The sequence below is a fragment of the Macaca thibetana genome, chromosome 1, assembly GCF_024542745.1.
Source record: "Macaca thibetana thibetana isolate TM-01 chromosome 1, ASM2454274v1, whole genome shotgun sequence".
Classification (NCBI taxonomy): domain Eukaryota; kingdom Metazoa; phylum Chordata; class Mammalia; order Primates; family Cercopithecidae; genus Macaca; species Macaca thibetana.
This window is the reverse complement of record NC_065578.1, coordinates 214,173,817-214,184,168: the sequence shown is the minus strand read 5'-3', so window position 1 is coordinate 214,184,168 and position 10,352 is coordinate 214,173,817.

Here is a 10,352-nt window from a genome sequence, read left to right as displayed (position 1 = left end):
TAGGCACACTAATTTCATTTTCTTTGGATATATTTACTATATCTAATAGTGGGATTGCTAGATATGGTAGTTCTATTTTTGATTTTTTGAGGAAGCTCTACACAGTTTTCCATAATGGCTGCATTAATTTACATTCCTACCAATATGTGTGAGGGTTCCCTTTTCTCTACATCCTCTCCAATACTTGTTATCTTTTGTCTTTTTGATAAAGATGATTAGTGATTTGAGCATTTTTTCCATAAACCCATTGGATATTTGTATGTCTTATTTTGAGAAATGTGTATTCAGGTTATTTGCCCAATTTTTAATTGGGTTATTTGTTTTATTGCTATTAAGTTGTTTGAGTTCCTTATAAATTTTGGACACTAACCCTTCATCAGGTGTATGCTCTGAAAATATTTTCTCCCATTCCGTAGGTTGTTTCTTCAATCTGTTGATTAATTCCTTTACTGTGTAGAAGCCTTTTAGTTTTATGTTATCTCATTTATCTATTTTTGCTTTTGTTGCCCAGTCTTTTGGGGTTATATTCAAAAAATCACTGCCCAGACCAATATCATGGAGCTATTCTCCTATGCTTTCTTCTAGTAGTTTCTTAGTTCAGATCTTACATTGAAGTCTTTAATCCATTTGAGTTGATATTTGTATATGTTGTGAGATAAGAGTCTAATTTCATTCTTCTGTATATAGATATTTAGTTGTTCCAACACCATTTATTGAAGAGACTGTTCTTTTCCCATTGTGTTCTTGGCACCTTTGTTGAAAATCAATTGACCATCAGTGCAAGGATATATTTTTGGGCTCTGTATTCTGTTTCATTGGTCTATATATCTATTTTTAAACCAGTATTATACTGCTTTGGTTACTCTAGGTTTGCGGTATATTTTGAAGTCAGGTAGTGTGATGCCTCCAGCTTTGTCCTTTTTGCTCAAGATTGCTTTGACTATTTGGGATCTTTTGTGGTTCCACACTGATTTTAGGATTGTTTTTCCTATTTCTGTGAGTCAATCTCCTTACTCATTATTAATGTGTTAATATTGTCTGTTTCTACATAATACAGTCTTGGTAGGTTGTCAAGGAATTTATCCATTTCTTCTATGTTATTCGATTTGTACGTAATTGTTCACAGTTGTCTCTTTTGATCCTTTGTCTTTTGTATCCTTTATTTTTTGTAATGTAGTGTAATGTCTCCTTTGTTTTTACATTATTTTTTGTAATGTGTTCCTCCTCTCACCTCCCTCCCTCCCTCCCTCCCTCCCTCCCTTCCTTCCTTCCTTCCTTCCTTCCTTCCTTCCTTCCTTCCTTCCTTCCTTCCTTCCTTCCTTCCTTCCTTCCTTCCTTCCTTCCTTCCTTCCTCTCTTTCTCTCTCTCTCTCTTTTTTTCCTTTTGACATGGAGTCTTGCTGTGTCACCCAGGCTGGAGTGCAGTGTTGTAATCTCGACTCACTGCAACCTCTGCCTTCCAGGTTCAAGCAATTCTCCTGCCTCATCCTCCCGATTAGCTGGGAGCCACCACACAAGGCTAAGTTTTGTATTTTTAATAGAGATGGGATTTTGCCATGTTGGCCTGACAGATCTCAAACTCCTGACCTCAGGTGATCCACCCACCTCGGCCTCCCAAAGTGCTGGGATTACAGGCGTGAGCCACTGCACCTGGCCTACTGTTTAATTAAACTTTCAGCCCCTTTATCTTTTTCTTCTCCTTCTTTAACTTCTATGACTCAGAATTGCTCTTTTGATCCCGTTCCATATATACTATATATTTATTCATTCCTTTTCATTCTTTTTTATCTTTTTTCCTTTGAATGTGTATTTTCAAATAACCTGTCTTTGAGTTCACACATTCTTTATTTTGCTTGATTGATTATGCTGTTGATGGTGTCCATTTCATTTTGATCAGTGTATTTTTTACTTCCAGGATTTCTGTTTGATTTTTAAATTACTATTATTTCAATCTTTCTATTAAATTTCTTATTCTGATCACACAGGTTTCCTTATTTTGTTGAACTGTGTCTCTACATTTTCTTGATGTTTGCTGAGCTTTGTTAGTTATTTTTAATTTTTAATCAGGCATTTTGTACATCCTCATTTCTTTAAGGTCAGTCACTGGCACTTTATTTCATCCCTTTGGTGATATCATGTGTCCCTGATTGTTCTTGATCCCTGCGGTCATGTGTTATTGTCTGCAGATTTGAAGAAGTAGGTACTAATTCCAGTCACAGACTGACTTTGTCTCAGAAAATGCAACAGTCAGCCTGTTCCGAGATTCTGGGCAGACCGTATTGTGTGATCCACAGGACTTGGGCTGCTGTGGTAAATGTGGCACTGGGTTATCCCAGAAGCTCAGGGCCACTGTGGTGGGCAGCACTGGGGTGGGACCAAAGCCCAGGTTCCCCGGAGGCCAATGTAGTGCTGGGGCACACTAGAAGCCTAAGGTCCACCTCAGGCCCACTGTGCACCTGAAGCCCAGGGCTGCTGAGACCTCCCAAAGCCTGGGACTGCTGAAGTAGGCCCAGTGGTGGTATGGGCCTGGAATCAAGTCTGTTATGCAAGCCTGAAGCCTGGGGCTGCATGGTCCTGATTGGCACCAGGGAAGGTCTGCAGGCTTAGTCTGTGGGTACTGGCCTGGAGTGTGCGGCTATCGGTGTCTTCCTGGTGCTGAGTTTTACTGTCATGGGCCCAGTGTTGGGGTCCAAGACAAAGTTCTGTGCTCACTTTCCTCTTTTTTCCCCCAAGTGGACAGTGTTTCTTTCCACACTGTGCTAACCAGGGTTGGGGAAGAGTGATGCAGGTAATGTGAAACTGTCCTTTCTATTCTCCTTAATGTGTATTTTTAAATTATTATTTTGCTGCAACCAGGAACTGTGATCTTTCATCTGGTTTCCTTAGCTCTTATGGATCTATTTTCCCTTGTGGATACTTGTTCAAATTGACGTTTCTGCAAGGGGACAGTCACTGAAGTTGATCTATTCTGCCATCTTGCTCTACCCCTTCACATATATCTGATTCTAATTTTTCAAAGAAAAAGGTATTACCTTCTTAGTACTACCTTTCAGTTCTTTTAACAAATCTATATATCTCACTTTAACCTTTCAGAGGGAAAGCTGGTACCTTCTAAGTGCTGTCTTTCATCTCGGTAACATAGAGGTCTATATCTGTGACATATTAGAGAATGACCAATAACAGTGCCACAACTAACAAAGATATTTGAATCTGTAACATAACAAGATGGCTAGAGTTGGTGGTTCCAAGGGTGGTTCAGAAGCTCAAGGTCATCATTGAGGACTGACTGACATTTCTTCAAACACTGTGCTCTAAGATCCCAGTGTGTTGGGTCTTCCTCATACTTGCTCCTTGATGGTTATAGGAGAGAAAGCACAGTTGCTGACATCAAACCCTGACAGCACATGGAAGGCAGAGCCTTCACTAGCAGACTCTTCTTGCAGGCTTGTCTTTCTTATTAAAACAAAATATTTCTCAGAAACCTCTTGGCCGATTTCCAGTTATGTCCTCTTTGATGAGACCTGTGTCATATGGCCACTCTTAGCTGCAGGGAAGACTGAAAACAAGTGTCTGTCAAATGTCATTGTTGTTACTGTCATTGTTTGATCTGAACAAATGGTTCTGATCACTACAATTTAGTCCCTGGGTTCCAATCAGACCTTTATTTTTCTGCCCAACTGTTTCGGTGGCAAAATAAAAAGGGAGAAGAAAATAAAAAATTTGTATACTCTTTCAAAAAGTGTCCCTGATTGTTTATTTCAAATAGCTTTTCCTTCTATAACCTAACCGTCTAAGACAGTGATGGAGACATATTTTGGACTTAAGAACCCTTTATGCTTTTAAAAATTATCAAGAACTCAAAGAGCCTTTGTTTATATGTGTTTCATCAGTCAGTGTTTAATTTTGAATAGTTACCAAATTTGAGTATTATTTTCACAGATTTTTCAAATACTCTGCTGTTAGGCGCATATACATTTAGAATTTACCATATTTGAAATTAAAACGAAAAAGTTTAAAAAGTATTTATTATTTTAAAAATAGCAATAATAAACATACTCCATATTAAACAAAAATTAAAAGTTTTAATAAGTAACCATTTTGCAAAAAGAAAAAATTAGTAAGAATTGGTATTGTCTTACATTTTGGAAACTTCTTTAATGTCTGGGTTAATAGAAGTCAGCCAAATTCTCATATCTGCCTCTGCATTTAATCTATTGCAATATGCCAGTTTCATTTAAGTTGTGAAGCTGTGCAGTAGGAAAAGGAAGGATTATTTTAGTAGCTTTTTCATTTTTGTGAATATTCTTCTTTGATACCATATAGAAACTTGAGAAGTGGTAATTTCTTAAAGGTTAGTTGCAATGTGGAATCTGAAACCATACTAATGAACCTTTTATGCTGTTACTGAAATTTTACTATTGTAGCTGAAATTTGCGTGGATCTTTCACCCATGCATTATTTTGTAACATCATGTATTGGTAGATTGGGAAACAGTAGCTCACTCAGCTATGCAGATCTTCCAAATATGTGTTATATCTCACTAGTCTCAAAAAAGGCTTTTTTTTTTTCTTTTCAAGTATTTGGAAACTGTCATGCTCATGATGATGGAAACAAGTTTTACAAAATTCTAATTTTTAGTCAAGAACTTTAATTTTATCACTGGCAACAAATACTGTCAGTTGTTTTCCTCGAAGTCCCTGTCTCACTTTGCTTATTTTCAAGAAAATGTCTGTCAAATATCCAAGTCTGGAAAACCATGGTTCTTGTGTTGTCTGTCAGCTGTTCTTTCAAATCAAAATAGTATTCAAGGAGAAAAGTGACTAGATCAGCTCACAGCTCCAGCAATTGCTATGGTGCTTTTTGTTGAGACAACTGTGGAACTTCAGTACATAGCTGTACTTTATGGGTTGTTTTCATTCGTCACACTGAATATTAGAAAGAGGTACTCATGAACAAATCAAATGAACACTTTTTATTGCTTCTTTGTGGATATTTGTGAGGAAAACAACTTTCTTTTTCTTTTCGTGCATAGGAGTGAAGAATACAATGACTGCCAATTCAGTTTGGTGCTATGGTCTTGATTCATGCAAACATACCAGCAGTTTTACCCACCATCGCTGTTGCACTATCAATACAAAGGCCAGTACAGTGGAAAAGGTAAATAGTGTTTTTTCTCTTATTATAAAATAGTTTCAACCTCACAAGCCTCCTGAAGAATTGTGGGGATCACCAGCTGCTTGTGGACCACGCTTCAAAAACTGCTGTTCTAAGAGTTTAGTTGTTGCAGTCTTTTTAAAAAGTTTAGTCTCACTCCTATTCTTTTCAAATAATGAGATGCTTTTGGTGATGTATATTTGTCAAGTACAAAATTCCAACTTTTTATAATTTGGTTCCATAAAAGTTAAGGTACCTCAATCTTTCTTCAAGGAAGTAATATCTTAGATTATATTGGAGTTTGATTATAAAACACATGTAAAGAAAACACAAGGTAGATGTCATTAAACTTACCATTACAAGTACCATTTTACAGTGAGGAAGCTGAGGCACAGAGAGGTGAAGAACTTGCTCAAAGACACGCAGCTAGTAGGAGTGGGGCCAAGACTTAAACCCATGTATTCTGACTTTGGTGCTCACACACTTAGCCACTACTGTCCAGTTCAGTGTGTTGCTGAAATCCTAACATGTACTTGACCACTTAAATACTACGATTTTACTGGACATGTAAGCTCCTAAATTTTTAGAAAATTATCTCATACCTTTTGGCATGTGATTTACTAGGGTATTTTAGGTTCCTGCTACTTTTTATTTTCCAGGTTTTATGATACCACTGATGTAATAAAATGTTAAGATCCCTAAGTACCAAATCAAGTCTCAGTAGAGGGTAAACAGAACTCTGAGTCTAGGTAGTGAAGGTGTACTTACAGCCTTACTAGGTAAAAACAGCTTCTGGATATTTGCCTATTGGTGTATGAACTCTCCAACTATAAATGTGGATTTCTGTATTTCTACTTTCAGTTATGTCAGTTTTTGCTTTATGTATTTTGATACTCTGTTGTTAAGTGCATATATATTTCGAATTAATAAATGTTCTTAGGGAAACAACTCCATTATTATGTAATATCATTCTTTACCTCTAATAATATTCCTTCCCCTGAAGTCTATTTTTTTCTTATATTTCAGCTTTATTTGATTAGAATTTGCATGGCATGTCTTTTTCTATCTTTTTACTTTAGCCAATTTATATCTTTATAGTTTAAGTGAGTTTCTTATAGACAGCATACGGTTAAGTCATGCTTTCTATAAAAACATCCAACATAATAATCTTTTGATTGGTGTTTTTAGACTATTTATATTTAGTATAATTATTTTGTCATTAGATATACCATCTTGCTATGTTTTTATAAAAATATATTTTTTTCTTTTTGGCCTTTTTGGGGTTAAGGGAACATTCTTTATGATACGTTATGATTGCATTTAAAATAAAATAAAGTATTATTTATATTTCTCTTTAAAGATTTTTCAGTGTTTGCTATAGGCTTTATAATCTACACCTTTATCAGCATCTGTCTTCAAATATTGTTGTGCTGCTTCATGCGTAGTTAAGGACCTTATAATAGTGTATTCCCAATTTCTCTCTCCCATCCATGTGTTTTTCCATATATTTTGCTTTTTTGTATTTTATAAAAACACAGCACATTGCTACTATTATTGCTTTAAATGTTATTTTTGGAGAAATAAAAATATGGAAAATAAAATTTATTTGAATCTTAATTTACCTCATTTCTGACACGACTTCTTTGTGTGAATCCAAAATTTTTTTTCTTGGTATCATCTGCTTTAGAACCTTTTAAAAACTTTTTTGTAGTGCAGATTTGATGGCAGTGAATTTTCTCAGGTTTTGTCTGAGAAAAATCTTTATTTCTCCTTTAGTTTTGAAATATATAGGTTCCTGCATATAGAATTGTGGCTTTCAAATTCCAGTATTTTATACCATTGTAGGATGACTATAGTTAATAATACATAGCTTCAAATGGCTAGACAGAGGATATTGAATATTCCCAACAAAAAGAAATAATGAATGTTTGAGATGATGGATATGGTAATTACATGTATCTGGTCACTACACATTGTATATATCCAGACATCACCATGTACCCCATAAATATGCACGATTATTATATATGAATTAAAAATATATTTTTTATTATACTTTAAGTTCTAGGGTACATGTGCACAACGTGCAGGTTTGTTACATATGTATACATGTGCCATGTTGGCGTGCTGCACCCATTAACTCGTCGTTTACATTAGGTATATCTCCTAATGCTATCCCTCCCCCTTCCCCATAATAGGAAAATAAAATTTAAGAAAGAATTCTGAGTTGGGAGGTTTTTTCCTTTTCTTTAAGTGCTGTAAAGATGTTGCTCCGTCGTCTTGTGGGTTTCATGGTTTCTGACAAGGTCCCTTGTAATTCTTCTCTTTGTTTTTCTTTAGATAACGTGTTTTTTCTTTGGTTGCCTTGAAGATTTTCTCTCTTATTTTTTTTTTTAGCACTTTGAATATAGAGTGGTTTTAAACATATATATAATCTTTTTGTATGCTCTGAGCTTCTTAGATCTGTGATTTGGTATCTGTCATTATTTTTAGTTTTGTTAACAATTCTACCCAAATTATTCTCACCAATCTTCAGTTGTGTCTTCCTCAAGTAAGCAAATGTGTATTTTTCATCTCTCCCTTGAAGCACATGTCTTTTTTTTTTTTTTTTTTTTTTTTTTTAATAGTTCATACTGTTTGGTTGCCTTGCAACCTCAGATTCCTTATAGATTGTCATAAAGTTACTGTTTGTCAGACTTTGTGTGTGTGTGTTTTTAAAGATGAGAGTGATGTTTGTATTAGGCTGTTTTTGCATTGCTATGAAGAAATACTCGAGGCTGGGTAATTCATATAGAAAAGAGGTTTAATTGGCTCATGATTCTGCAGGCTGTACAGGAAGCATGGTGCTGCCATCTGCTTCTGGTGAGGCCTCCTCAAGGAGCCAGCATGTCACATGGTGAGAGTGGGAGCAAGAGAGAGTGGGGGGAGGTGCCACTCACTTTCAGACAACAAGATCTTTCTCATGTGAACTAGTGCAAGAACTCACTATCACCAAGGGGATGCTGCTAAACCATTCATGAAGGATCTGCCTCCAAGATCCAATTACCTCCCAGCAGGTCCCACCTTCAACACTGAGAATTATATTTCAGCATGAGATTTGGAAGGGACAAACATGCAAACCATATGAATGTTCTTTCCAGATCTCTACATACCAAGCAGAGCTCCTAACTTTTTCTCCATGGAACTAATTTTGCAGAGAAAAAAATAATGCACCGGGCTGATGCATGCAGATTTCATGGATCTTACCAGGCACATTTTCCATATAAACAACTGTCCTTAGTAAAATTATAATGACTTTTTGAAATTTCAGTAAATGCTGAACAAGAGATTCTTTTTAGAGTTGGGGAACTATCCTCCAAGATCTAGTATGTTCAGTTTTAGTGGCCAATACAGTGTCTGATTTTTTCTGTAGCCAGAATACAAGGGTTGTGCAGCCAAGGGATAAACATTACAGTGGTACTTCATACTATTCTTTTTTTTTTTTTTTTTCTGAGACGGTCTTGCTTTGTTGCTCAGGATGGAGTACAGTGGCATGATCTCAGCTCGCTGCAACCTCCGCCTCCCAGGTTCAAGCAATTCTCTTGCCTCAGCCTCCCGAGTAGCTGGGATTACAGGCGTACACCACCACACCCAACTAATTTTTATGTTTTTAGTAGAGACAGGGTTTCACCATGTTGGCCAGGCTGGTCTCAAACTCCTGACCTCGTGATCCACCTGCCTCGGCCTCCAAAAGGCACTTCATACTATTCTTGAAAAACTTTTACTTCCTTTTCCTGAGCACCTTGGCAGTTTGCTGGTTTAGAGATCTTAGTTTCTAAGGGATAAATGTTGTCACCGTGTATTATCACAAACATTCCATTAAATTCAATGTTGAAAACTGCTACCTGTCCATATAGGGCTCCTATGATGCACCAGGAATATAGAATATATGAGGTTGCCATGTTAATTGCACTAATTCATTGTGATTATCAAGGAGAAATAGGGTTGCCCCTACACAATGGTAGCAAGCAGAACATGACAGGAGAAAAGGCGATCCTCTGGGCGATTCTTAGTGTTGCTAAGTACGGAGGAAAAGTTAATTGATGTCTAACAAAACCCAGGAAGGACCATCAAGGGGCTCAGAAATTCTGGAAATAAAGTGTTAGTTCTCCCTACCAGATATAAAACCTTAACCTTCTTTGCTGTTGGCTGAGGGCAATGGGAACTTAGAATAGAAAATAGGGGAAGAAAAGCATTAAACCAATTACAGCCTGGGAGACAGCTGCAGAAATAGGGATATAACATTTATTTATATTTTATCTCTTGCTTGGCCACGTATATATTCAAAATTTTTAACTAGTTTTATTATTTTTTTCTATTCCCTTTCCCCACTTTTATGTTGTTGTTGTTGTTGTTGTTGCTTTGAGATGGAGTTTTGCTCTTGTTGCCCAGGCTGGAGTGCAGTGGCATGATCTTGGCTCACTGCAACCTCCGCCTCCCGGGTTCAAGTGATTCTCCTGCCTCAACCTCCTGAGTAGCTGGGATTATAGGTGCCCACTACCACACCCAGCTAATTTTTGTATTTTAAGTACAGATGGGGTTTCGCCATGCTGGCCAGTCTGGTCTTGAACTCCTGACCTCAGGTGATCCACCTGCCTCGGCCTCCCAAAGTGCTGGGATTATAGACATGAGCCACAGCATTCAACCCCCACTTTTAAAATGTAGGATATGTTGTGATAATTTACTTTAAAATTTCATTCATAAGTTACACGATAGCAAGATGAATCACAGAAAAACGATATGTTTTGTTGGTTAGTGGGGCTGGTGAACACAGGCTTAGGGATTGTTAGTGGGAGTGATTCTTAGTCTCTGATCCTCCAGGTTTGTGGTTAAAAGGTTGGTGGCAGAGATAGTAATGCTCACCATATTTCTATGTCCTCCCCTTCATTTCCAAATCTTCTTGCACTTGAGTCCATCCTGTATGACTAACCCTAGCTAATGATCAGTGTATGAAAATGACATGGGTCATTTATGGACTAAGGCAGTTTAAAGCCATGTGCCCCTTTCAGTGCTTTCTTCCTCTGCCACTGAAATCTTGGAGGCCATGTGTCCAAGCTGGTGCAATTACAAGATGAAAGAAGGCTGCACAATCTGGATATTAATTTGGTGAGTGATAAATCTTTATTGTGTTCAATTGCTGAGTTTTGAATTTATTTGTTA